This window comes from Bufo bufo, chromosome 6 (assembly GCF_905171765.1).
Source record: "Bufo bufo chromosome 6, aBufBuf1.1, whole genome shotgun sequence".
Lineage (NCBI taxonomy): Eukaryota > Metazoa > Chordata > Amphibia > Anura > Bufonidae > Bufo > Bufo bufo.
Window position 1 is genome coordinate 193,904,949 of NC_053394.1, and position 27,237 is coordinate 193,932,185.

General features: G+C 46.2%; 1 protein-coding gene and 1 long non-coding RNA gene across 6 annotated transcripts in view; one reads left to right on the plus strand and one right to left on the minus strand.

The window, feature by feature from the left end:
* Positions 1-27,237, minus strand: part of LOC121005864 (catenin delta-1-like) — a 607,331-nt gene that overhangs the window by 421,127 nt on the left and 158,967 nt on the right. The window lies entirely within an intron of this gene.
* Positions 3,971-23,711, plus strand: LOC121005865. Its single transcript, XR_005779964.1, has 3 exons — positions 3,971-3,981; positions 12,829-12,835; positions 23,578-23,711. It is a non-coding gene; the product is annotated as an uncharacterized LOC121005865 (long non-coding RNA).

Consider the following 27,237-nt stretch of genomic DNA (forward strand, 5'->3'; position numbering starts at 1 on the left):
TTTGCCGAACTGCCGGCTATCAGTCACAGCGAAGGGGCAGTGGTTACCATGACTTGAAGCAAGGAGGCCGCAGGGGATTAAAGGGCTTCTGTCACCCCTCCAAAAGTCATTTTTCGTTTTTGGGCTACTTAAAATCCTTATACTGCGATTTTACTATATATAGTGCTCGTACCCTTTTTCGTTCAGTAGTTTCTTTAAAAAACGCACTTTTATAATACACTGCTCAAAAAAAATAAAGGGAACACTTAAACACAATGTAACTCCAAGTCAATCACACTTCTGTGAAATCAAACTGTCCACTTAGGAAGCAACACTGAGTGACAATCAATTTCAAATGCTGTTGTGCAAATGGGATAGACAACAGGTGGAAATTATAGGCAATTAGCAAGACACCCCCAATAAAGGAGTGCAGGTGGTGACCACAGACCACTTCTCAGTTCCTATGCTTCCTGGCTGATGTTTTGGTCACTTTTGAATGCTGGCGGTGCTTTCACTCTAGTGGTAGCATGAGACGGAGTCTACAACCCACACAAGTGGCTCAGGTAGTGCAGCTTATCCAGGATGGCACATCAATGCGAGCTGTGGCAAAAAGGTTTGCTGTGTCTGTCAGCGTAGTGTCCAAAGCATGGAGGCGCTACCAGGAGACAGGCCAGTACATAAGGAGACGTGGAGGAGGCCGTAGGAGGGCAACAACCCAGCAGCAGGACTGCTACCTCCGCCTTTGTGCAAGGAGGAACAGGAGGAGCACTGCCAGAGCCCTGCAAAATGACCTCCAGCAGGCCACAAATGTGCATGTGTCTGCTCAAACGGTCAGAAACAGACTCCATGAGGGTGATATGAGGGCCCGACGTCCACAGGTGGGGGTTGTGCTTACAGCCCAACACCGTGCAGGACGTTTGGCATTTGCCAGAGAACACCAAGATTGGCAAATTCGCCACTGGCACCCTGTGCTCTTCACAGATGAAAGCAGGTTCACACTGAGCACATGTGACAGACGTGACAGAGTCTGGAGACGCCGTGGAGAACGTTCTACTGCCTGCAACATCCTCCAGCATGACCGGTTTGGCATTGGGTCAGTAATGGTGTGGGGTGGCATTTCTTTGGAGGGCCGCACAGCCCTCCATGTGCTCGCCAGAGGTAGCCTGACTGCCATTAGGTACAGAGATGAGATCCTCAGACCCCTTGTGAGACCATATGCTGGTGCGGTTGGCCCTGGGTTCCTCCTAATAAGACAATGCTAGACCTCATGTGGCTGGAGCGTGTCAGCAGTTCCTGCAAGACGAAGGCATTGATGCTATGGACTGGCCCGCCCGTTCCCCAGACCTGAATCCAATTGAGCACATCTGGGACATCATGTCTCGCTCTATCCACCAACGTCACGTTGCACCACAGACTGACCAGGAGTTGGCAGATGCTTTAGTCCAGGTCTGGGAGGAGATCCCTCAGGAGACCGTCCGCCACCTCATCAGGAGCATGCACAGTCATTGTAGGGAGGTCATACAGGCACGTGGAGGCCACACACACTACTGAGCCTCATTTTGACTTGTTTTAAGGACATTACATCAAAGTTGGATCAGCCTGTAGTGTGTTTTTCCACTATAATTTTGAGTGTGACTCCAAATCCAGACCTCCATGGGTTGAAAAATTTGATTTCCATTTTTTTATTTTTGTGTGATTTTGTTGTCAGCACATTCAACTATGTAAAGAACAAAGTATTTCAGAAGAATATTTAATTAACTCAGATCTAGGATGTGTTATTTTTGTGTTCCCTTTATTTTTTTGAGCAGTGTACATTACCTCTTACCCTGTCCATAACCTTTAGAAGGGCACAAACCTTAAAAAACATTGCGCCTTCTTGCCCCAAGGTCAGAAGAAAAACTCTTCCCTAAAAGTTGACAACCAAAATAAAAAAGGGGCTTTCAAATGCAAAGTAAAAAGATGCAAATGTTGCGACATGATTACCGACAACAAAAATATAAGCATCCCCACCTCTGACAAGAAATTAGTTCTCAAACATGCAATGATCTCCTACAGTGCCCATGTAAGCTGCAATATGTAGGTAGGACTACCAAAACCCTCAGAGAGGATGAATGAACACCATTCAAATATCAACTGCAAAACACTAACACATAGTGTTCCTAGACATTTTTTAGAATATCACAAAAGTAACCCCTCTCTCCTCACCATAACGCCTTTGGAATGGGTTCCACACTACTACCAACAGCTATCCATAAAAGAGATGTACTGGATATACCGACTGAATACTCTATCCCCTTTCGGACTAAATGAATCTCTAGAATATGTCAACTACTAGTTTCCTACCAATATAGACATAGAATATTTTAGTACGAAAGAAACAACGCCTAATACTGTACAAAAACATCATTACAACATGTCGTCAGGCCATTAATCAAGCTTGACCTACTCTGATTCATCCTGATTGACACCCAATCACCCACAAAGAGCTATATGAACCCAGTACAATGAAAACACTGCTAAAGTGCTAAACCTTAATATGATATATGCCATTTTTATGTTTAATACACAGTTCATTAACATCCTGAATGACCAATACTCATCATCACTAAGTAATATTATTATTATCATTAAATCAGGTTTTTTATATAGTTATAAAATTATTTTTTATTTATTTTGCTTATATGTTTATATATTTTGCTTACTTGTTTTATATACTTTTAGGCATTTACATATTGTTACATCCATATATTTGAAATATTCATATTTTTATTGATATTAATATATTTTATATACAGTTGTGTTCAAAAATTTTCAACCCCCACTGAAATTGAGTGTTTTGGCCAGTTTGACATTGATTTTGATCATTTCAGTCATCTTGTTTACAATTAAATCAAAGGGAAACTTGTAAGTCAGACAAATATAACATAACATTTATAATTAAATAACCACAAATGTCTTTTCTGTGCTCACATCATTATCAGTTTTATTCAACCCCCAAGTGACATTCAATCTTAGTACTTAGTACAACATCCTTTTCCAGTTATAACAGCTTTTAAACGTGAAGCATAGCTTGACACAAGTGTCTTGCAGCGATCTACGGGTATCTTCGCCCATTCTTCATGGGCAAAAGCCTCCAGTTCAGTCACATTCTTAGGCTTGCGCGCTGCAACTGCTTTCTTTAAGTCCCACCAGAGGTTCTCAATCGGATTTAAGTCAGTTGACTGCGATGGCCACTTCAAAATGTTCCAGCCTTTAATCTGCAACCATGCTCTAGTGGACTTGGAGGTATGCTTGGGATCATTGTCCTGTTGAAAGGTCCAACGACTCCCAAGCCTCAGGTTTGTGACGGACTGCATCACATTTTCATCCAATATCTCCTGGTACTGAAGATAATTCATGGTACCTTGCACACGCTGAAGCTTCCCTGTACCTGTAGAAGCAAAACAGCCCCAAAGCATGATTGACCCCTCACCATGCTTCACAGTAGGCAAGGTGTTATTTTCTTCATAGGCCTTGTTCTTCCTCCTCCAAACATAGCGTTGATCCATGGGCCCAAACAGTTCTAATTTTGTTTCATCAGTCCACAGAACACTATCCCAAAACTTTTGTGGTTTGTCCACATGACTTTTGGCATACTGCAGTCGACTCTTCTTATTCTTTGGAGACAGCAAGGGGGTGCGCCTGGGAGTTCTGGCATGGAGGCCTTCATTACGCAGTGTGCGCCTTATTGTCTGAGCTGAAACTTCAGTACCCACATCTGACAAATCTTTTTTTAGTTGCTCAGAAGTCACACGGGGACTTTTCTCCACTTTGCGCTTCAGGTAGCGCACAGCAGTCAAAGTCAGCATCTTCTTTCTTCCACGACCAGGTAGCGTTTCAACAGTGCCCTTTGACTTGAATTTGAGAATGATGCTTCCTATGGTGTCTCTTAGTATGTTTAACATCTTTGCAATCCTCTTATAGCCATTGCCCTTCCTGTGAAGAGAAATCACCTCTTCTCTTGTCTTCCTGGACCATTCTCTTGACTTCACCATGTTTGTAAACACACCAGTAAATGTCTAGAAGGAGCTGAGTATCACAGTCCTTTTAAATCTGCCTAATTGGTGCTTATTATGCTTGATTGCTGCTCCTTGACATCCACAGGTGTTTTCAATACCTGATCGAAAACACTTGAATGAACCTCTGTTCTTAAGAGTGGTAGTCTTTAAGGGGTTGAATAATTGTGTCAATGAAGAAATCACAAAAAAAAAAAAAAAACATTTAATACTGTATTACAAAAACAATTTATGTCATTTTAGTTGCATTTGGTTCTTTAAAAAGTCCTTGTAAGATTTCATGCTGAACACAATTACAAATGTACACGAAATTCCCTAAAACCCTTTACAGCATTGGGGGTTGAATAATTTTGAACACAACTGTACATGTTTGATATTTATATATGTGCTTATATAGTCCAACACTTTTCATTCCTTATATTTATATTGATGCAAATATTTTCACCCCCCTAATCTCCCCTCTTCATGATATGCATAGAGTTGAGGAGAAGACACTCCAAAAAAAAAAAAAAAGATCTAACCCTTCCAGAATATATAATTAGGGAAAAGACGCTACATTAAAGGGTCAACCCACTTCCTGGGTCCATAGAAATCAGGGCCAATAGGAGCGCATTTGCATTCCAGCTATGTAACATCTGCGGTACGCGCCTGCGCAATGGAGCCTGTACGTTCCACCGGTTCCGGAACGGAAGTCGCAACACTTTCGGTTCTGCCGACTGCAGGGAACTCTTTTTTAGTCCGAAACTTCCTTACACCAAGACCCTTATCTCTTTCCCCCTAGATAACCAACTTTTATTTGCTTTAATAAACTTTATTTGTTAACACACTAAAGAAATGGGTGCGTACCACAGTGGAACGCACCACTTCCGGAACCGGAAATGACATCATATGCCAATGATTCGGCAGTGTTTTTGCATCCCTTTATATACTATGTGTTTGTCGTACATACATGTTCATTGTTTTGTGACTGCTCCTGATGAAGGGAGATTAATGTAACCCCGAAATGCATTGGTCCAGACCTTTCTTATTAAAGGAATTAAAGGGGTTGTCCCATCTAGCAATTTCATACTCACCTGTTGCGAGCTGCGCTGTTCACTTCCTGGTTTCCGGCTTGTGAGGCTGGGCGGGCTTAGCGAGCTTCATTGAAGGCTTGTCCCAGCCGGGCATTGCTGTCTTAAACGTGCACGCCACCGTGCATGCGCCATGGTGACTTCCTGGCCAGTATACTAGTACAGAGCCGCGAACGCAGCCAAACATGCGCAATGGTGAATTCTTCCTGGCCGAGTATAGTACAGAGCTGCGCTGCATACAGAGCTTGACCGTCTCTGTACTCTACTCAGCCAGGAAGAAGTCATCATTGTGCGTGCGCGGCTCTGTACTATACTGGCTAGGAAGAAGTCACCATGGCGCATGCGCCGTGCAAGTTCAAGAAAGCGATGTGCGGCCCGGCCGGGGGAAGAAAATGTGTTCTACGCAGGCACGGACCACAAAAGATGGCCGTATCTAGTGGATACCAGAAGACAGTGAGGTAGGATTGAAAGATTTTTTCCAAGATGGGTAGGGATTTGCAAAAGGATAATAATTACAAAAATGCTCACAGGGACTTCTATAACAAATTAAAATAGGATCAATGAGATAGGATAACCCCTTTAATAAGAAGTACCCACTGTGGAACTGCCATTCTTCCCAAGATTCTACGAGCAATCCAGGCGAGGGAGGTTAGTTTTGTGGGTGTCTTGAGCTTTATCCCACAAAATACCTCCCTGGTGGAGTTTTTTTTTTTTGTCACAATTTTTATAATACTTTATTCTTCTCCATAATTTAGAGCCTGCTCTTCCTGAGGCTTGCTCTACTAAGTGGGCTTCTTATTAAGTGGAGTTAAAAAAAAGGAGTTTAAGAAAAGGAGTTGGAAACTAAGGTTGGTTATAATTTCCTTGTGTGTTGTTGGCTTAATTCTAGGTAGTCCTTCAACTACAGCAGACAGGGTCTAATTCTAAATCATATTTACTGTTTTACCTTTTTACTGTTGTAATCCCCATTTATTATGTGTTGCACAATTGACAACGCAGTCCAGTGCACATCTTGCATGATGTATGCAGTCCTGGAACAGCCGTTCGAAGGTGTATATCTTTGTTCAAGATGTGAGCAAATTACCCGTTTGGAATCGCTAATCGAGTCTCTAAACGCGCAAGTTGCAACACTGAGAGGCATTGACAATTAGCAAAAGAGTTTGCTTCTCACCGAGCAAGCACTCTTTGGGGTAGATGAGGGGGAGGGTGACAGAGAGGAGGCTGAGGAAAGTGATGTAGCTAGCTGGGTAACAGTTAGAAAGCGGGGTAGAGTGAAGAGTGCCAGGGAGGCTAGCCCTGATCTGACACACCCCAACAAGTTTGCACGTTTGGCAGATGAGGGGGATGTCAGTCCAGGGACAGCACTGTTGCAGCTGGACACTTCCACTGCCAGTCAGCTCTAGTAAGCAGGGAACCAGGAGAGCAGGGCAGGCCAGACAGGTGCTGGTAGTGGGAGACTCAATTATTAGGGGAACAGATAGGGAAATCTGTCACACAGACTGTGATCGCCGAACCGTGTGCTGTCTTCCTGGCGCTAGAGTTCGACACATCGCGGATCGGGTTGACAGATTACTGGGATGGGCTGGAGAAGATCCAGCGGTCATGATCCATATCGGAACCAATGACAAAGTTAGAGGTAGGTGGAGATTCCTTAAAAAGGATTTCAGGGATTTAGGTCAAAAGCTTAGGGCAAGGACCTCAAAGGTAGTATTTTCCGAAATACTGCCTGTACCACGAGTCACACAAGAAAGGCAGGGGGAGGTCAGGGAGGTTAACAAGTGGCTCAAGAACTGGTGTAGGAAGGAGGGGTTTGGGTTCCTGGAGAACTGGGCCGACTTCTCTATCGGCTACAGGCTCTATCGTAGGGACGGGCTGCACCTCAATGGGGAAGGGGCAGCTGAGCTGGGGAGAAAGATGGCTAGAAGGTCGGAGGAGTGTTTAAACTAGGGACTGAGGGGGAGGGTAATTACACTATAGGAGGGGAAGATAGTGCAGATAGAGACCGGGGGCAAGGTAGTGGGACTGGGGGAGGAATGGAAGGAGGGACTAGAACAGTTGAGAAGGAAAGGTGTAGGGTAAAAAATATACATAAAGCTCGCAAATGTATGTATACGAATCCCAGAAGCCTGACTAATAAAACTGGGGAGCTGGAATTAGTGAAGTGTGAGGAGAACTATGACATAGTGGGAATAACTGAGACATGGCTGGATGATAGCTATGACTGGGCAGTTAATGTACAAGGTTACAGTCTGTTTAGAAAGGATCGTCAAAACCGGAGAGGGGGAGGGGTTTGCCTTTATGTAAAGTCTTGTCTAAAGCCCACACTCCGTGAAGATATAAGTGAGGGACATGAACATGTGGAGTCACTGTGGGTAGAGATACATGGAGTTAAAAACAACAATAAATTACTAATAGGAGTTTACTATAAACCACCTAATATACCAGACTCCACAGAAAATCTACTACTAAACAAGATAGACAAGGCGGCAAATCATAATGAGGTGGTTATTATGGGGGACTTCAACTACCCAGATATAGACTGGGAAACTGAATCTTGTATATCTCATTATGGAAACAGGTTCTTGGCAATAACCAAAGACAATTACCTCTCCCAACTGGTTCAGGACCCGACTAGAGGGACGGCCATACTGGACTTAGTATTAACCAATAGGCCTGACAGAACAACAGACGTGCAGGTTGGGGGACACCTGGGAAATAGTGACCATAAAGTAATAACCTTCCAATTATCATTCAAAAGAGCGTTTCTACAGGGAGGAACAAAAATACCAAACTTCAAAAAAACTAAATTTAGCCAACTAAGAGAGGCCATAGGCCTAACTAACTGGGACAAAGTCCTCAAAAATAAAAATACAGCCACAAAATGGGATATCTTTAAAGAGGTACATACCGTATGGGAATAAAAGGTTAAGGAACAAAAAGAAACCAATGTGGATAAATAGAACTGTAAAGAAAGCAATAAATGACAAAAAGAAAGCATATAAATCACTAAAACAGGAGGGTAGCATGGAAGCACTGAAAAACTATAAAAGGAAAAAAATAGAACATGTAAAAAACAAATAAAAACAGCCAAACAAGAGACCGAGAGATTAATTGCCAAAGAAAGTAAAACTAACCCTAAAATGTTCTTCAATTATATAAATGTTAAAAAAGTATAAATCTGAAGGTGTCGGCCCTTTAAAGAGTAATGAGGGTAGAGTCGCAGAGAGCGACGAGAAGAAAGCAAAGCTGTTAAATATTTTTTTTCTCCAATGTATTCACTGAGGAAAATAAACTGTCAGATGACATGCAGAATGTAAAAATAAATTCCCCATTAAAAGTGTCCTGTCTGACCCAGGAAAAATTACATCAGCGACTTAAATAGATTAAAATAGACAAAATCGCCAGGACCGGATGGCATACACCCCCGTCTCCTAAGAGAATTAAGTAATGTCATAGCCAGACCCTTATTTCTGATATTTGCGGACTCTATACTGACAGGGAATGTCCCACAGGATTGGCGCATGGCAAATGTGGTGCCAATATTCAAAAAGGGTCCAAAAACAGAGCCTGTAAAACTATAGGCCGGTAAGTTTAACATCTGTTGGGGGTAAACTGTTTGAAGGTTTTCTTAGAGATGCTATCTTAGAGCTGTCACGAGGGTGTCAAGAACCACGCCTGACTCAGTTATACCCGGGGTCAGGAAGTCGCAGCGGTTGGCTGCACGCTCTATGTAAGATAGGGCTGTTTCCTTATGGTAGCTTTCTGGGTTTGCTTTGCAAATCCTTTTGGCTCACTCAGGGATCCGTAGCTCCTTATCCTCAGCTGTTCCTTGTCCAGCACTCCCAAACCTCCTTATATTCCCCTCTCACACTTCTCTGGTTGCCAGATATGGAGCTTCCTGCCTGGACATCTATTCTGACCCTCTGGAGCTGTGTTGCTGCGTTCTCTGGTAGTTGGTCCAGAACGCTACCCTCCGGATCCCTGTTGACCTTTGTGGTCTATTGTGGTCGCCCACCTGGGTGTATGTGTTTGTCTGTTTTGTCTGTCCTCTCCCTGGTGTTTCCCTCTTAGTGACAGTGGTGCGGACTAGCGATCCCACCGGCCCGTTCACTATCTAGGGCTCATTTTAGGGAAAGCCAGGGTTTAGGCACGTGATCGCCGCACGGGTGAGGAACCCGTCTAGGGACGTCAGGGCAGTCAGGTGCCAGCCGCAAGGTGAGTTAGGGGTCACCACCTTTCCCTCTCCCTTGGGCAGGGCTTTCCCTTTTTCCTCCCTGTGCGTGACGCCGGTCATTACAAGAGCATCTCAACGGAAATAAGCAAATAACGCCATATCAGCATGGCTTCGTGAGGGATCGGTCATGCCAAACTAATTTAATCATATTCTATGAGGAGGTAAGTTCTAGACTTGACAGCGGCGAATCAATGGATGCCATATATCTGGTCTTCTCCAAAGCATTTGACACTGTACCACATAAAAGGTTAGTATATAAAATGAGAATGCTCGGACTGGGAGAAAACGTCTGTATGTGGGTAAGTAACTGGCTCAATGATAGAAAACAGAGGGTGGTTATTAACGGTACACAGATTGGGTCACTGTCACTAGTGGGGTACCTCAGGGGTCAGTATTGGGCCCTATTCTCTTCAATATATTTATTAATGATCTTGTAGAAGGCTTGCATAGTAAAGTATCAATTTTTGCAGATGACACTAAACTATGTAAAGTAATTTACACTGAAGAGGACAGTATACTACTTCAGAGGGATCTGGATAGATTGCAGGCTTGGGCAGATAAGTGGCAGATGAGGTTTAAAACTGACAAATGTAAAGTTATGCATATGGGAAGGAAAAAATGCAAGTCACCCGTACATACTAAATGATAAAACACTCGGTAACACCGACATGGAAAAGGATCTAGGAATTTTAATAAACAGCAGACTAAGCTGCAAAAACCAGTGTCAGGCAGCTGCTGCCAAGGCCAATAAGATAATGGGTTGCATCAGAAGGGGCATAGATGCCCGTGATAAGAACATAGTCCTACCACTTTACAAATCGCTAGTCAGACCACACATGGAGTACTGTGTACAGTTCTGGGCTCCTGTAAACAAGGCAGACATAGCAGAGCTGGAGAGGGTCCAGAGGAGGGCAACTAAAGTAATAACTGGAATGGGGCAACTACAGTACCCTGAAAGATTATCAAAATTAGGGTTATTCACTTTAGAAAAAAGATGACTGAGGGGAGATCTAATTAACATGTATAAATATATCAGGGGCCAGTACAGAGATCTCTCCCATCAGCTATTTATCCCCAGGACTGTGACTGTGACGAGGGGACATCCCCTGCGTCTGGAGGAAAGAAGGTTTGTACACAAACATAGAAAAGGATTCTTTACGGTAAGAGCAGTGAGACTATGGAACTCTCTGCCTGAGGTGGTGATGGCGAGTACAATAAAGGAATTCAAGAGGGGCCTGGATGTATTTCTGGAGCGTAATAATATTACAGGCTATAGCTACTAGAGAGGGATCGTTCATCCAGGGAGTTATTCTGATTGCCTGATTGGAGTTGGGAAGGAATTTTTTATTCCCCTAAAGTGGGGGAAATTGGCTTCTACCTCACAGTTTTTTTTTTTTGCCTTCCTCTGGATCAACTTGCAGGATAACAGGCCGAACTGGATGGACAAATGTCTTTTTTCGGCCTTATGTACTATGTTACTATAATGATTTTATGACTATATTGCATTATACTAATTTTAAGTTTTGCCACTTACAGATCTATAGGTGGGTAAAAATAGTTGGTGACCATAAGCTAAGCTTCTACTATTCTTTGCCAAATCTCATTACCCACTGTTTATAACGATCAACATTTACAAACAGTGGATTGGCGCCACCCTTGTGGTTATTTAACTTCTTTTCTCTCACGCTACAATACACTGCCGTACACTGTATAGTGTACTGCAGTGTATTGTGACTTACACTAAGCCCGATTAGGCTCCTGCCTCTGGCAGAACACTGACCAGATTAGATACCATGGCAAGCCTGAATGCCTGTGTAAGACCTCAGGTGGCCAGGTTGTCATGGTAACCATAAGAATGCTAATGGAAGATCGATGGAGCTCCCTCCGTTAACCCTTCAAACCATTGGGATGCTGCAATAGAACCACAGCAGCCCAATGGAGAGGGAGGGAGCTCCCTCCCTGTTAACCCCTCCCATACAGCAGTACCTACAGACGAGGGGGGCGGGGGCACTCTGGTCAGTCAGACAAATTTAAGATGGCAATAACAGCAATCGAAAGGCAGGGAGCACTCTGATTGGTCCCCTGCCGGGTGCCCAGACAGCTCACATGTATGACACCTGTTTGCATGCCGGTGTAACCGCATGATAAGGTAACATCATGATAAGGTAACCAACACCCGATCATGATGTACACCGTACGTCATAAGTCAGTAAGGGGTTAAAACAAGAGGAATGGGGGCTTGCAAAAGATTACAAAACTATGAAGAGAGAAGGGTGATCCAAACGGTAAAACTTGCTTTTTTTTTTACAATGCACAAGCCATCTTAATAAAATAAGGAAGTAGATATGAACCTGGTTAACCTCCTCAGGACCACCGTACGCAGGATTGCGTCTTTTGCGGCGGTCCTGTTTCTCTGGGTGGACGCGCCGGTGCGTCCTCTCGCGAGACGCGAGATTTCGGGCATTGCCGGCCCGCGCATGCGCATCATAAAGAAGTATTTCGTCACCAGCCTGCCAGCCAATGATCGTGGCTGGCAGGCTGGCGATTTTCAAAAATCAAATCAAAAGCCAGATAACACATCATATTAGTAAATATGATGTGTTAAATGGCTTGTCTGCTCCTCTGCTGGTCCTTTTCGTCGGTTGGTTCCAGCAGAGGAGCAGACATCACTGTGAGTACCCACCAAACACTACCCTTAGCCCCAGATCACCCTCCATCACCCCCAACATCCAAATTAACCCCTTGATCGCCCCCTGTCAATCACTTAGTGAAAGACAAAAAGTGATCAGTGTAAACTGTCACTTTTTTTTTCACTAGTATTGGCTGTTAGGTTTTAGGATAGTTTAGGCCCCTTGGTTAGGTAGTTAGCGATCGGTTAGCGCCCAGCCCACCGCACCGCAGTCACTGATTCGCTGATTCGCGTATTGCTAATCAGCATTTGTACTTTTATAGTATCTGTAAGTGATCAAAACTGATCACGGTCAGATCTATAATAGTATTAGTGTCACTTTAGTTCGCCCTCCACCCAAAACGCAGTGTTTGCCCGATCAGGCCTGATCGGTCGCCCACACGTGCGTTCACCCACACCCGCCCCACCGCAGTGACAAAAAAAATTTTGTTTTTTGATCACTTCACAATCACTTTACACGCACTGCGGCGATAAAAAAATCTGTTTTGATATTTTTTATCAACCGCAGCGGCCTCCGGTACTTCGCTAGCCTCCCCTCTGTAAGACAGGCTTGCTTTTTTTTCTTGGGTAGTCTCAGGGAATACCCCTAAATTTAGTAGTCCAAATGGCAAACAAGGGGTATTCTTCTGAAGAGGCCTACAGGATTCTGACCCAGTCGGATGAGGAATGGGAACCCTCATCTGACGAATCTAGCGGGTCAGAATATGAACCTGTAGAAAGCAGTGGCTCTCTGACCCAAAGTTCGGACAAGGAGGTGGAGGTCCCTGATAGAACCAGGCGTACCCGGCCCCGTGTCGCTAGACCACAGGTTGTGCAGGATCCGTTTCAAGAGCAGCAGAGTGGGGCTGTCGCTGCCGGATCACGTGGTGAGGCATACACCAGCAGCGCAGCCCTTCCTGGACCTAGTACCAGCACTGCCGTACAACATGGTGACGTGGCAAGCACCAGAAGGGCAGTTGAAGCTGGTACGGTGGCACGTGCAGTAGTTACACCGTCGCAGCCACCGCGCAGACAGGCCCGTAGAGCCCCTAGAATCCCTGAGGTGCTGGCAAACCCTGATTGGCAGTCACCAACTTCAGCCGCACCATTAGTTCCCCCTTTCACCGCCCAGTCTGGAGTTCGGGTTGAGACGGCTCAGATCGGTTCGGCCCTGGGATTTTTTGAGCTGTTCTTGACTGCGGAGCTCTTGGACTTAGTTGTGGCAGAAACAAATCGGTATGCCACTCAATTTATATCCGCCAACCCGGGAAGCTCTTATGCCCAGTCTTTCCGGTGGAAACCAGTCAAAGTTTCCGAACTTAAAATTTTTCTGAGCCTTCTCCTCAACATGGGTCTAACTAAAAAGCATGAATTGCGGTCATATTGGTCCACGAACCCAATTCATCACATGCCCATGTTCTCTGCTGCTATGTCCAGGACACGATTTGAGACCATCCTGCGTTTCCTGCATTTTAGCGACAACACCACCTCCCGTCCCAGAGGCCACCCAGCTTTTGACCGGCTCCACAAAATTCGGCCCCTCATAGACCATTTCAACCAGAAATTTGCAGATTTGTATACCCCCGAGCAAAACATCTGCGTAGACGAGTCCCTAATACATTTTACCGGGCGCTTTGGCTTCAAACAATACATCCCAAGCAAGCGTGCCCAGTATGGGGTCAAATTGTATAAGCTCTGTGAAAGGGCCACAGGCTATACCCACAAATTTCGGATCTATGAGGGAAAAGATCAGACCCTGGAGCCGGTCGGTTGCCCTGACTACCTGGGGAGCAGTGGGAAGACAGTCTGGGACTTGGTGTCACCCTTATTCGGCAAGGGGTACCATCTTTATGTGGACAATTTTTACACAAGTGTGGCCCTCTTTAGGCATTTGTTTCTAGAACGGATTTGCGCCTGTGGCACCGCACGAACTAGTCGCGTGGGCTTCCCCCAACGGCTCGTTACCACCCGTCTTGCAAGGGGGGAGAGGGCTGCCTTATGTAACGAAGAACTGCTTGCGGTGAAATGGAGAGACAAGCGTGACGTTTACATGCTCTCCTCCATTCACGCAGACACGACAATCCAAATTGAAAGGGCAACCCGTGTCATTGAAAAGCCCCTCTCAGTCCACGACTATAATGCGCTCATGGGAGGGGTGGACTTCAATGACCAGATGTTGGCTCCCAATTTAGTTTCCCGACGCACCAGACGCTGGTATAAGAAGGTGTCTGTATATTTAATTCAATTGGCTGCCTATAATAGTTTTGTTCTCTACAGTAAGGCTGGGAGAACAGGATCCTTCCTCAAATTCCAGGAAGAGATCATCGAGAACCTCCTTTATCCAGGAGGTTCCGTGGCCCCATCCACCAGTGTAGTTAGCCGTCTACACGAGCGACATTTCCCCAATGTCGTTGCTGGTACCTCAACCCAACCGCCACCCCAAAATTTTTTTTTGTGTCTGTAGCAGGAGTGGAATAAGGCGTGACACCCGCTATTTCTGTCCTGACTGTCCTGACCACCCTGCCCTATGCTATGGAGTGTGTTTCCGGAAGTACCACACACAGGTACACTTAGCATAGGGATTGCATTTCACAGGACAGGACAACACACAGGGCTATTAGGGCCCTTTTACTCACAGCTGCTGCAAACCTCTCCTTTCACCTGGGATAAAGTGCATAACGTACTTCGCCACTTTTATTTGGGCGATTTGCGCTTTGCACATTGTCCCATGGGGAAGGAGAGGTTTGTTCTATAAAGGTAAAAAAAACTAAACAAAAAAAAAATTACCGGTAAGTAAAAAAAGTTAAAGTTCAGTTAAAAAAAAGTTTCTATGTTCTGTTCAAAAGTTCATAAATTTATTGCGTTGCGGCCTGGTTTTTTCTTTTTTGTTTAGTTTTTTTTACCTTCCAGGTGGACCAACCGATCGACTAGCTGCAGCACTGATGTGCATTCTGACAGAAGCATTACGCTGCTGTCAGATTACACGCAAGTCGGTGTATGCGGCGCTGCAAGACGAGATTTCTCCTCTGCAGTAAAAGATACGTTTGCCGAGGCATATGAGCTAAAGAGGTGGCGGTGTTCATATACTTTGGCAAACACTTTGTATATATATAAAAAAAAATCCCGGCAAGGATGTATTCATCCACATCGATTGATGTGAATCGAGAAATCTGGTTTGCCAGGGCATACGAGCCAAGTGGGTATGGATGTTGGGCGGAGCTCCTATGTCCTGGCAGACGCCTTTCCCCTCCTTTTTTCTTTTTTTTGGCAGAGATTTTTTCATCCACATTGATCGATGCGAATGAAGAAATCTGTGGCGTTCATTTTTTTCTTTCAGCCCAGAGGCTGAACGAAAAAAAAATATCTCATTACCCGTATGCTCAATATAAGGAGAATAGCAGAAACTCCTAATGCTGGCCATACATGTAATGATTGCGGAGACCCTCAAATGCCAGGGCAGTACAAACACCCCACAAATAACACCATTTTGGAAAGAAGACACCCCAAGGTATTCGCTGAGGGGCATATTGAGTCCATGAAAGATTGAAATTTTTGTCCCAAGTTAGCGGAAAGGGAGACTTTGTGAGAAAAAAATAAAAAAAAAAAATTTCCGCTAACTTGTGCCCAAAATATTTGTTTTTCTATGAACTCGCCATGCCCCTCATTGAATACCTTGGGGTGTCTTCTTTCCAAAACGGGGTCACATGTGGGGTATTTATACTGCCCTGGCATTTTAGGGGCCCCAAAGCGTGAGAAGAAGTCTGGTATCCAAATGTCTAAAAATGCCCTCCTAAAAGGAATTTGGGACACTTTGCGCATCTACGCTGCAAAAAAGTGTCACACATGTGGTATCGCCGTACTTAGGAGAAGTTGGGGAATGTGTTTTGGGGTGTCATTTTACATATACCCATGGTGGGTGAGAGAAATATCTTGGTCAAATGCCAACTTTGTATAAAAAAATGGGAAAAGTTGTCTTTTGCCAAGATATTTCTCGCACCCAGCATGGGTATATGTAAAATGACACCCCAAAACACATTCCCCAACTTCTCCTGAATACGGAGATACCACATGTGTGACACTTTTATGCAGCCTAGGTGGGCAAAGGGGCCCACATTCCAAAGAGCACCTTTCGGATTTCACCGGGCATTTTTTACAGAATTTGATTTCAAACTCCTTACCACACATTTGGGCCCCTAGAATGCCAGGGCAGTATAACTACCCCACAAGTGACCCCATTTTGGAAAGAAGACACCCCAAGGTATTCGCTGATGGGCATAGTGAGTTCATCGAAGTTTTTATTTTTTGTCACAAGTTAGTGGAATATGAGACTTTGTAAGAAAAAAAAAAAAAAAACATCATTTTCCACTAACTTGTGACAAAAAATAAAAAGTTCTATGAACTCACTATGCCCATCAGCGAATACCTTAGGGTGTCTACTTTTCGAAATGGGGTCATTTGTGGGGTGTTTGTACTGTCTGGCCATTGTAGAACCTCAGGAAACATGACAGGTGCTCAGAAAGTCAGAGCTGCTTCAAAAAGCGGAAATTCACATTTTTGTACCATAGTTTGTAAACGCTATAACTTTTACCCAAAGCATTTTTTTTTTACCCAAAAAAATCAAAGCTCTATTAGTGAGAAGAAAAGGAGGTAAAATTCATTTGGGTGGTAAGTTGCATGACCGAGCAATAAACGGTGAAAGTAGGGTAGGTCAGAAGTGTAAAAAGTGGCCTGGTCTTTAAGGGTGTTTAAGCTCTGGGGGCTGAGGTGGTTAAAGCTAGTCACCAGCCTATATCTGTCGGTTGGGAATCTGAAAAGACAAGAGTTAAAACAAGGGGATATGACAGGCCACCCTAAAATGCACTACTCACAAAAAGTTAAGGATATTTGGCTTGTGGGTGAAATTTCAGGATGAACCTAAAATGCATTCCAACCTTTAGAGGTGAACTTACTGTGACTGTTCAATGTTTCAGTACTTTTTGCACAACTTAATGTTCTCTAACAAGGAGCTTAACGACAAAATTCACAAAAGGTGTTTAATCTATGAATCACCAAATAAATTTCCCGGTTCAATTAAAATTGGTATTTAAAAAAAGTTGCCTTTGCACTACAGTAATACACTGTGCCTTAGGCACATCCAACACTGATGACCGCTTCACTGTGAACAATGCCCTGCGGAACCGGATGATGAAAGCCACACAACTCGAGGCACATTTAAGGGAGTTGAGAGGCACTCAACTAGACGACTTGCAAGGTTACCTGACTACACCACCAGGCACAGGCATCATCTTCTTGCATGGGCCAGGGAGCATCTATGCTGGACGTGGGACCAGTGGGACCCAGTGCTGTTCACTGATGAAAGTCGATGCACTAAGCAGAAATGATGGCAGCCAAAGATATTGAAGATGTCAAGTAGAGCGCTATGCATCAGCCACTAATGTCACCAGACGAGCCTTTGGTGGTGGTGTTACAGTGTGGGTAGTTTGTCTAGTCAATACAGAATTGCCCTACACTTTGTGAATGGTACAGTAACAAGCCCATAATACTTGAATAATATCATTAATCCAGTCTGTGCCTTTGCATGAACACCACAGGCCTAATTTCATCTTCATGGATGACAATGCGCCAGCTCGTCGAGGTTGCATCATTAGGGAACGGCTACTGAAGACTGGGGTACCTCAAATGGAGTGGCCTGAACTTTCTCCAGACCTGAATCCCACTGTAAACCTACAGTGCTGCCAATAATTATTCATACCCCTGGCAAATTTTGACTTAAAGTTACTTTTATTCAACCAGCAAGTAATTTTTTGACGGGAAATGACATAGGTGTCTCCCAAAAGAAAAGACGACGAACAAGAGGCATTATTGTGGGGGGAAAAAAACAAAAAAAATCTCAGCTTTTATTTACAAAAGTGTCCAATAGAAAAGCCTTTATTGGTCATTACAGCAATCAAACGCTTCCTATAATTGCAGACCAGCTTTTTGGATGTCTCCACAGGTATTTTTGCCCATTCATCTTTAGCAATTAGCTCCAAATCTTTCAGGTTGGAGGGTCTTCTTGCAATCACCCTGATCTTTAGCTCCCTCCACAGATTCTCGATTAGATTCAAGTCTGGACTCTGGTTGAGCCACTCCAAAACGTTAATGTTGTTGTCTGCTAAACATTTATTCACCACTTTTGCTGTGTGTTTTGGGTCATTGTCATGCTGAAATGTTCAAGGGTGCCCAAGGCCAAGTTTCTCTGCAGACTGCCTGATGTTGTTGTTGAGATTCCTCATGTATTGTTTTTTTTTTTTCGTTGTGCAGTTTACTGTGATTAGGTTCCCTGGTCCATTGGCTGAAAAACACCCCCAAAGCATTAGGTTTGACAGTGGGAATGGTGTTCTTTGGGTTGAAGAAGGCTTCTTTTTTTACGCCAAATGAAGGAAACATCATTGTGCCCAAACAATTACATTTTTGTTTCATCTGACCATAATACAGATGACCAGAACTCTTTTTCTTTGTTCAGATGAGCTTTTGCAAAGACCAAGCGAGCTTTTGTGTGCCTTATCTGGAGAAGTGGAACCCAGCAGTGTCCGTTGGATTGTCTGCCTTGAGACATTGCCACCAGCAGAGCCCAGGTTCTCCAGAATGGCCTTGGTGGTGATCCTGGGATTCTTTCTCATCTCTCTAACTATTCTCCTGGTCAGCACAGGTGTCACTTTTGGCTTCTGACCACGTCCTCTAAGATTTTCCACAGTGCGGAACATCTTGTATTTTTTGCTCAAATGTAAATAAACGGAGAAATGTTTTTTCCCCCACAATAATGCCTCTTGTACATAGTCTTATCTTTTGTGAGACACCTATGTCATTTACCATCAAAAAATTACTTGCTGGTTGAATAAAAAAGGAGATTTTTGTATAACTTACCAGTAAAATCTTTTTCTCGCTCTTCATTGGGGGACACAGGAACGGTGGGTATAGCTATGTCCTCTAGGAGCCGTTGACACTAGTAAAAGCTGTTAGCTCCTCCCCTGGCAGCTATACCCCCTCCAGCCTGGAGAGAGCGCTTCAGTTTGTGTACAAGCAGTATGAGAATCAAGCCAAGCAAGAAAAAAAAAACATGGAACATTAACCACGCCAAAAACCCAACGGGGTTCTAACCAGCAACAGCCACAACTGTGGTCGAACAACAATACTGGGTGGGTGCTGTGTCCCCCAATGAAGAGCAAGAAAGATTTTACTGGTAAGTTATACAAAAATCTCCTTTTCTCGCCCATATTCATTGGGGGACACAGGAACCGTGGGACGTCCAAAAGCAGTCCACAGGGAGGGGGAAAAAAACAGACCCATGGAACAGCGTCCCTGCAGGCACTTAGGAAACTGGCGCCTGCAAGACCATGCGGCCTAAGGCAGCGTCCGCCGAAGCATAAGTATTCACCTGATAAAATGTTGTGAATGTATGTAAGGAGGACCAGGTAGTCGCCTTACACAACTGTGCAGCCGAAGCGCGATTTCTCCAAGCCCAAGATGCGCCCACCGCTCTGGTAGAGTGAGCCGTGACACCTAGGGGCGGAACCCTGTCCAGAGCACGGTATGCCTCCGCAATTGCAGGCCGAATCCAATGTGCGATTGCCACCTTGGAGGCCGCCAATCCCTTGCGAGGACCCTCCGGAATGACAAAAAGGGAGTCCGTACGATCCTCAGAGCTCTGACAACATCCAAATGATGCAACTCCCATTCCTTAGGGTGTGAAGGAGAGGGACACAGAGAGAAGGACGATTTCCTCGTTGATATGGAAGTCGGTGACCACCTTCGGAAGAAAGGAAGGAACGGGCTGGAGAACCGCTTTATCCTTATGAAGAACCAGGAAGGGTTCTCTACAAGAAAGCGCCGCCAACTCAGACACCCGTCTGATGGAAGTGATAGCTACAAGGAAAACCACCTTCCAGGACAGGAGTCGGAGAGAAATCTCCGGCAGAGGCTCAAAAGGGGAAGGCTGGAGCGCCAAGAGGACTAAATTCAGATACCAAGGCGGTAAAGGAGGACGGTACGGGAGAACCGTATGCGCCACTCCCTGAAGAAAAGTCCTTACAGGCTCGAGGGGCGCTGGAAAATAGAAAGCGCCGAGACCTGACCCTTCAAAGAGCTAAGGGCCAGACCAAGGTCCAATCCTGAGTGAAGAAAGGACAGGACCGTGGGGAGAGAAAAACGCAGATGAGGAATGTTTCGGCTTTCACAGAAACCCAGGAAGGACCTCCAGGTCCTGTAATAGATCCTGGACGAGGCAGGCTTCCTAGCCTGAATCATAGTGCGGATAACATCCACCGAAAAACCTCTTCGCTTTAGAATGGCGGTTTCAATGGCCACGCCGTCAAACGAAGGGACCCTAAATGCTGATGGAAGACCGGTCCCTGCGAAAGCAGGTCGTCTCTGAGGGGCAGTGACCAAGGAACGTCTCCCAGAAGGAGAACGAGGTCGGCGTACCGCGCGAGACGGGGCCAATCTAGGGCGACGAGAATAGTCGGAATGCCCTCATCCTGATTTTCCGGAGAACCCTGTGCTGGAGGGGAAAGGGGGGAGAACCCCTGCCAAGAGATCAGGGCGTCCACGCCGCAAGCTTCCGGATCCCTTGCGCGGGAGAGGAAGGTGAGAAGCTTCTGATTGAGCCTTGAGGCCATTAAGTCCACGTCGGGGTGACCCCAACGGAGACAGATCGCCTCGAAGTGAAGTCCAGTGCCGGAGGGACAGAAGAATAACCGTGAGCTCCAGGACATCAGGATCTTGGACTCCGACCGAGACCATGTGCCTTGGACTGTCCTGGGATGGAGCACCCCTCCCCAACCCAGAAGACTGGCGTCGGTGGTAAAAACCGTCCAGGAGATCGGAAGGAAGGACCTTCCCAGAACTGGGACCGACAGCCACCAACAAAGGGACGACCGCGCCAGAGGTGAGAGGCGGATGGGATAGTCCAGGCTCTCGAAAGATTTGTCCCAGCAGGGCAGGATCGCTCACTGGAATGTGCGAGGGTGGAACTGGGCAAAGGGAATCGCCTCGAAACAGGCAACCATCTTACTTAATTTTGTCTGCAGTCGAAGAGAACCCTCACGGAACGGTGTAAAGCCAGTCGCTTGTCCGGAGGAAGGTGAATCCGTGCCGCATCAGTGTCTAGAAGCATACTCAAAGACCAATTGTCTGGAGGGTGTCAAAGAAGACTTCTGTAGGTTGACCAACCACCCGAAGCGTGCCAGGGCTTCCAGCGTGATCTGAACGCTGTTCGAAGCCTGAGCAAAGGAGGGGGCCTTGATGAGGATGTTGTCCAGATAAGGCATAAGGAAGATACCTCTGGAACAGAGCAGGGCGAGAAGAGGGGCTAGAATCTTCGTGAAGACCCGAGGCGCAGTTGCCAGACCGAACGTGAGAGCGACAAACTGGTAATGACAGTCTGCTATCGCAATCCTCAGGAAGCGCTGGTGACTCCGCGCAATGGGGACATGGAGGTATGTGTCCTGGATATCTATGGCCGAAAGGAATTCCCCCTGCTGTAGAGAAGAAATTACGGAACGAAGGGATTCCATCCGAAACAGCTGGAGACGGAGGAACTTGTTCAACAGTTTGAGGTCCAGGATAGGGCGCACTGAGCCCTCCTTTTTGGGGACCACAAAAAGGTTCGAGTAGAACCTTGAACCTCTCTGCTGGGGGGGAACAGGAGAGATGACTTCTCGGTCCAGGAGGGACTGAATGGCCTGGAAGAAGGTGGCCGCTTGCTCAGGGTCCCGTGGAAGACGGGATTGAAAAAACCTGTCTGGGGGAAGAGACATGAACTCGATCCGGTATCCCGAGGACACAATCTCAAGCGCCCAAGCGTCGGACATGTGGGCCCGCCAGACGTCCTGGAAGAGGAGGAGGCGGCCCCCCACCCAGGTGGGCGGGGGCGCACCTTCAGGCTGAGGACTGTTTAGCCGCAGGGGGCCTAGCGGCCTGAGGTCTGGGACGCCAGGAGGGTCGTGCTCGAAAGGACAGTTTTTTGCGTCGATCTTGGGAAGTAAAACCGCCTCCCCCAGCGGAAGAGCTCACCGCGGGGTGGGAGCTTTCGAAATGACAGAAGGGCCTGCCACGTGAGAAACTTTTCCTAACGTGCGAGACCCGCCTGTCCCTAGGCTGAGGGAGATGGGTGCTCTTGCCTCCCGTGGCTTCAGAAATGATTTTGTCCAGCCGAGAACCAAAGAGACGGGTGCCGGCAAAGGGGAGACCGACTAAGGAACGCTTGGAAGGCGCGTCCGCTGCCCACACCTTCAGCCAAAGTTTGCGGCGTAAGGTGACCGCAAGCTCTGATGAGCGTGCGATGAGGGCGCCAGTGTCTAAAGACACCTCGCAGAGGAACTTCCCCGCCTGGGTGAGCAACTGCGCTAAGGAGCGTAGATCTTGAGCAGGGACCTCGGAAACCAAGTCCAGGTCCATCTGGCTGCCCCACTCAGAGATTGCCTTTGCCACCCACGCGGAGGCAAATACAGGCCTAAGGGCTGAACCCGTAGCTGCGAAAAAGGGACTTAGTCAAGGATTCCATCCGACGATCTTCAGCGAACTGAAGGAAGGATCCATCAGCTATGGGAATAGCCGTATTTTTGGCTAGCCGAAGCTCTGGAGGGTGCATCCGAGGGAGGTGCAGCCTGCGCAGGTGGCGGATTCTCAACCAAGCGAACCACTATAGATGGGGTGGATTAGGAGATTGTAGCGAGGTTTTCCACCGCTTGAGAGAGAGTTCTGGCCCAATCAGGTAACTCAGCGGGTGGAATCGGAGGCAGCATGACGGGCTGAAGGGGTGGCCCCTGCCTAGGCGTCTGACAAGCAGAGCAGACAGAATCCGGTTTCCCACAGGGGAATTTTGTCTGACATATAAAGCAGGCATAGTGAACAGTTATTGGCAGCCGAGGCAGAGCTACAGAGGGATCGGACATGATGTTAGTGACCTGGGGAGGTTGGTAATGTGGGCTAGAGAGAGTACAGCGACCTGAGGAGAGGAGCACACATGCCTACCAGAGGAGGGAGCAGACGCCGAAGAGAGGAGGATGTCCCACAGTGAATACTTCCTAAGGATGTGGCGGGAATAATAAGCCCCGCTTCCTCAAGTCCTGTATCTCCCGCACCCGCGCAGCTAATTAACCCCCTCAGTGCCATGGCCACAGACAAAACACCATGATTGTCACCCTGATACAATGGGCCTCTTTGGGGGGGAAAGTGAGAGAGTCGCCGCTGACTTAAGAAATGCGCTGGCGATATCGCTGCGACTCCGTTCCGCACCGTGGCCCCGCCCCTGCCGAAGCGGAAACTGTCTCCCCTAGAAAAAATCCTCAGCAGCGCTGAGTAATTGTAAAAATCACCCCTCCGGTTGGTCATGTCAGGACGGGAGGGTGACTCCTTCACTGCCGCCTGAGAGAGGGGGGGGAGGAGGAGAGGGGAAAAAGCTTGTTGCCACGGAATAATCAGATTTCTGTCCCCTTGCTGTGTCCCAGAAAGGAACAATCTTCAGAGCTCTGTACGGAGCCCTCCTACTGGCGAGAGAAGGGGGGGGGGGGCATCTACTTATCTGTCCAGCCGTCTTCACCCTTCCTCTGGTCGTGCAGGGTCACCCCTTCAGCTACTGGCACCGTAGTGGCAGGAAGCTGGAAGAGGGACTTGGACGGGTGACCCTTCAGCTGGCGGGATACAGGGGAGCGAGGCTGCCCTGGTCCCCTTGTTTTCTTGTGGGGGAGGAGGCAGCGAACCAACGCTGGAAAGCTCCCCCAGGAGAACAGGGAGGCGAGGCGTCCACTGTTTCCCACCTGTAAAAGAAGGAGTAAAATAAGAAACTAAAATAAAAAATCTTTAGGAGCTTCCCTGCCAGGGAGGTCTTGCCTCCTATTGACACTAGAAAAAAATGAAGCTCTCTCCAGGCTGGAGGGGGTATAGCTGCCAGGAGAGGAGCTTACAGCTTTTACTAGTGTCAACGCCTCCTAGAGGACATAGCCATACCCACGGTTCCTGTGCCACCCCAATGAATATGGGCGAGAAAGTAACTAAGTCAAAATTTGCCTGGGGTATGAATAATTATGGGCAGCACTGTATGTGATCAGCTGAGTCGCTGTGTAGAGGCTCATAACTCTTTACCCCATAACCTCAATGACCTGAGTGCCGCCCTTCAAGAAGAGTGGGATGCCATGTCTCAGAGGACAATAAGGTCGACTTGTGAACAGCATGAGACGTCGTGGTCAATCTGTAATTGATGCTCAAGGCCACATGACAAGTATTTGAGACATTGAAATTTTTTGTGGGGGTTGGTTTCAATAAATTGTTTGAGATTAGGAAATCACCATTGCATGGTTCTACGTAAATGCCCTACTTTTAGGATATGATATCACTGTGGTGTGAACTATTTACGTTTTCTATAAATGTCCCCAAAAGTCAAATATCCCTACCTTTTTGTGAGTGGTGTATGTTGTTTCAGGGAGCACCTAAAACTGTGGATGTGGATGTTGATGTTGGAAATTAACCTTATTGCTTGAGGTAGGGCATTCCTGAGAACTGGTGCAGCTTGAAAGAAGTCTTTGAGATGGGAGTAAGAGGTCAAGATTACGGTGGATGTTAGTCTTAAATCATTTGCAGGGCGTAGAGCACGGGTAGGGTGGTAGACATTAGTGAGGACATACAGGGGGGTGCAGTATTGAAGAGATTTGTTGTTGAGTGTGAGAAGTTTAAATTGAACCCTATACTATATGGACAACCACTGCAATAACTGGAATAGGGTGGAGGAACTGGAGTAGCAATTAGACAGATTAGCCTGGTTGCTGCATTCAAGATGGATTAGAGGGGAGAGTTTAATGAGGGGAGAAGTGTCAAAGGTTTCTTTTGGATTATTGGATAGCGAAGAGGTGAGAGAAGTGAAATAGGTCTGTTTGGGATAAACGTATAATGAAGGAAATCTCCTGGTGCATGTGCTTTTCTACATAGGTTCAGCCAGGCTTGGACTGGCCCACAGGGTACAGGTGAATCCCCTGGTGGGCCCCTAGTCTCCCACTCCCTGCACAAGTGGCACCTAACACAGTAGACTTACTGCACTAAATACATATATTCATATATGTACTGCACCTCAACCAGCCTATGTTCATATATAAAAAAAAAACTTGTTAGGATTATTATATTTGAATGTATGCGTATGGTGGGCACCCAACAAATTTTACTGATGGGCCCTAGACACCACAGTCCGATACTGGGTTCAGCCCTCCTGGAGCACTGCTGAAGAAAGTGAGTTTGAGGGGTCCCAGGGTTGTTTTCTTCTGTGTTGGAAGGCTCAGAGTAAGGGAAGCTACCTCACGCAGGGTCCTTCTGAGGGTATCACTATGTTTTGCAGCCAGATCAGGACAGAAGAGATTGAGGGACAATGATGACTGCAAAACGTCAATATGTTTCTTAGGGTCAATGGCATGTAGATTTCTAAATGGATGTTAAGTAGGAGTGTGCTGGATGAGGATCTGCGACAGTGAAGGAAAGTAAGTTATGGTCCGTGAACAGGAGAGAAGAATTAGTTAAATGGGTATATACACATACATACAGAGAAACTCCAACCAGAGCTACTCCCAGGCGCAAGAAATGCTTGTTCACAAAGTGTGGCTCTAAACAGAGAAACGGAGCATGATCAATCAGCAATAGAAAAGAGCAGACAGGTCGTAAGTAAGGGATGCAGAAACGTAAACAAGGCAGAGAGAGGCTAAGAAGAAAGTAGATGATATTAGTTAACAGTGCGAAAACAATTATTACAGTATATTAGACTTTTGTAAATCCTGCATAATGCTTTTAAACGAAACAATTCAGGGAACCGGAATACCCCCTTTAAGTCAGAAACAGAGTAAATCCAGAAGATGAGATCAAGTGTATTACCATAGTTATGCGTCTGAGAATTAGAAAGTTATGAAAGGCTAAGGCTACTTTCACACTGGCGTTTCTGGGTCCGCTTATGAGATCTGTTTCAGGGCTCTCACAAGCGGCCCAAAACTGATCAGTTCAGCCCCAATGCATTCTGAATCACTAAGGATCCGTTCAGAATGCATCAATTTGGCTGTGTTGGTCTCCGTTGCGTTTTTTAGACTGTCACTAAAACGCAGCTTGCAGCATTTTGGTGACCGTCTGACGATGCAGAGCCAAAAGGATCCGTCCTGACTTACAATGTAAGTTAATGGTGACGAATCCGTTTTTCACGGACAATATGGTGCAACTGAAAATGGATCAGTCCCCCATTGACTTTCAATGTAAGTCAAGAAGGATCCGTACTTTATGAATAATGCAAACGGATCCATTATGAACGGATACAAGCGTTTGCATTATCGGTGTGGATCCTCACCAAATGAGAGAGTGTGAAAGTAGCCTAAGAGAGGTTAAAAATAGAAGCTAGGAGGCAGGTAGAAATCTTGTGCCGTCTATGAGGATGATACATTCATGCAAAATGACAGTTTAACATCCCCTACAATGAGCTGGTAATTCACATGACAGGTAAAGTGGAAGCCAGGCAGCAAAGTGATGAAAAAACTTGCTAGGTGAGCCAGGTGTCAGACAACTGCCATATGACAGATGCATTCTCTGTTTTGTTTACCTGCTTGCTGCAGCAATTGCAGTGAACAGTATAATTACAAGTATAGCGTCCCCCCCATTCACTTCTATGGGACGGCTCCAACTGCTCATACTACACAGCCGTCCCATAGAAGTGAATGGGGATGTCATTATTGTAATTAGAGATGGCCTTGCGGTTCGCCTGGCGGTCGTTTCGCGGCAAACTTTGTGTGTTCGCGATTCGCCAAACATGCGAACATATGGAGATATTCCCGTCCGCCATATTCTTTTACATTGTGAAGAACTTTGACCCATGACACATCCATCAGGTGGTACAGGACAGCCAATTATAAATAAACCTGATCTGGCCGCCATTTTACATTCAGTGTTTTGCCAGTGTAGGGAGAGGTTGCTGTGTGGAGCTGGGACAGGCTGTTTGGGACACCAAACGCTAGCTAATAGAGCCACAAAAAAGTCTTTTTAAGGACTGGTATAGGTGTGCTATCAATAGGTGTGATACACAGAGGGGTGCGGATCCACTTATAGTATACTTTTATAATGAGTCAAAAACACATAGATCTATATTGTGATCACCAGAAAGTCAGGGGGCTAGGGGCTTACTAGGGCCATTTTTATATAGGGTAATGTTCCAGACAGGGTCGCTCTTATCAAGGC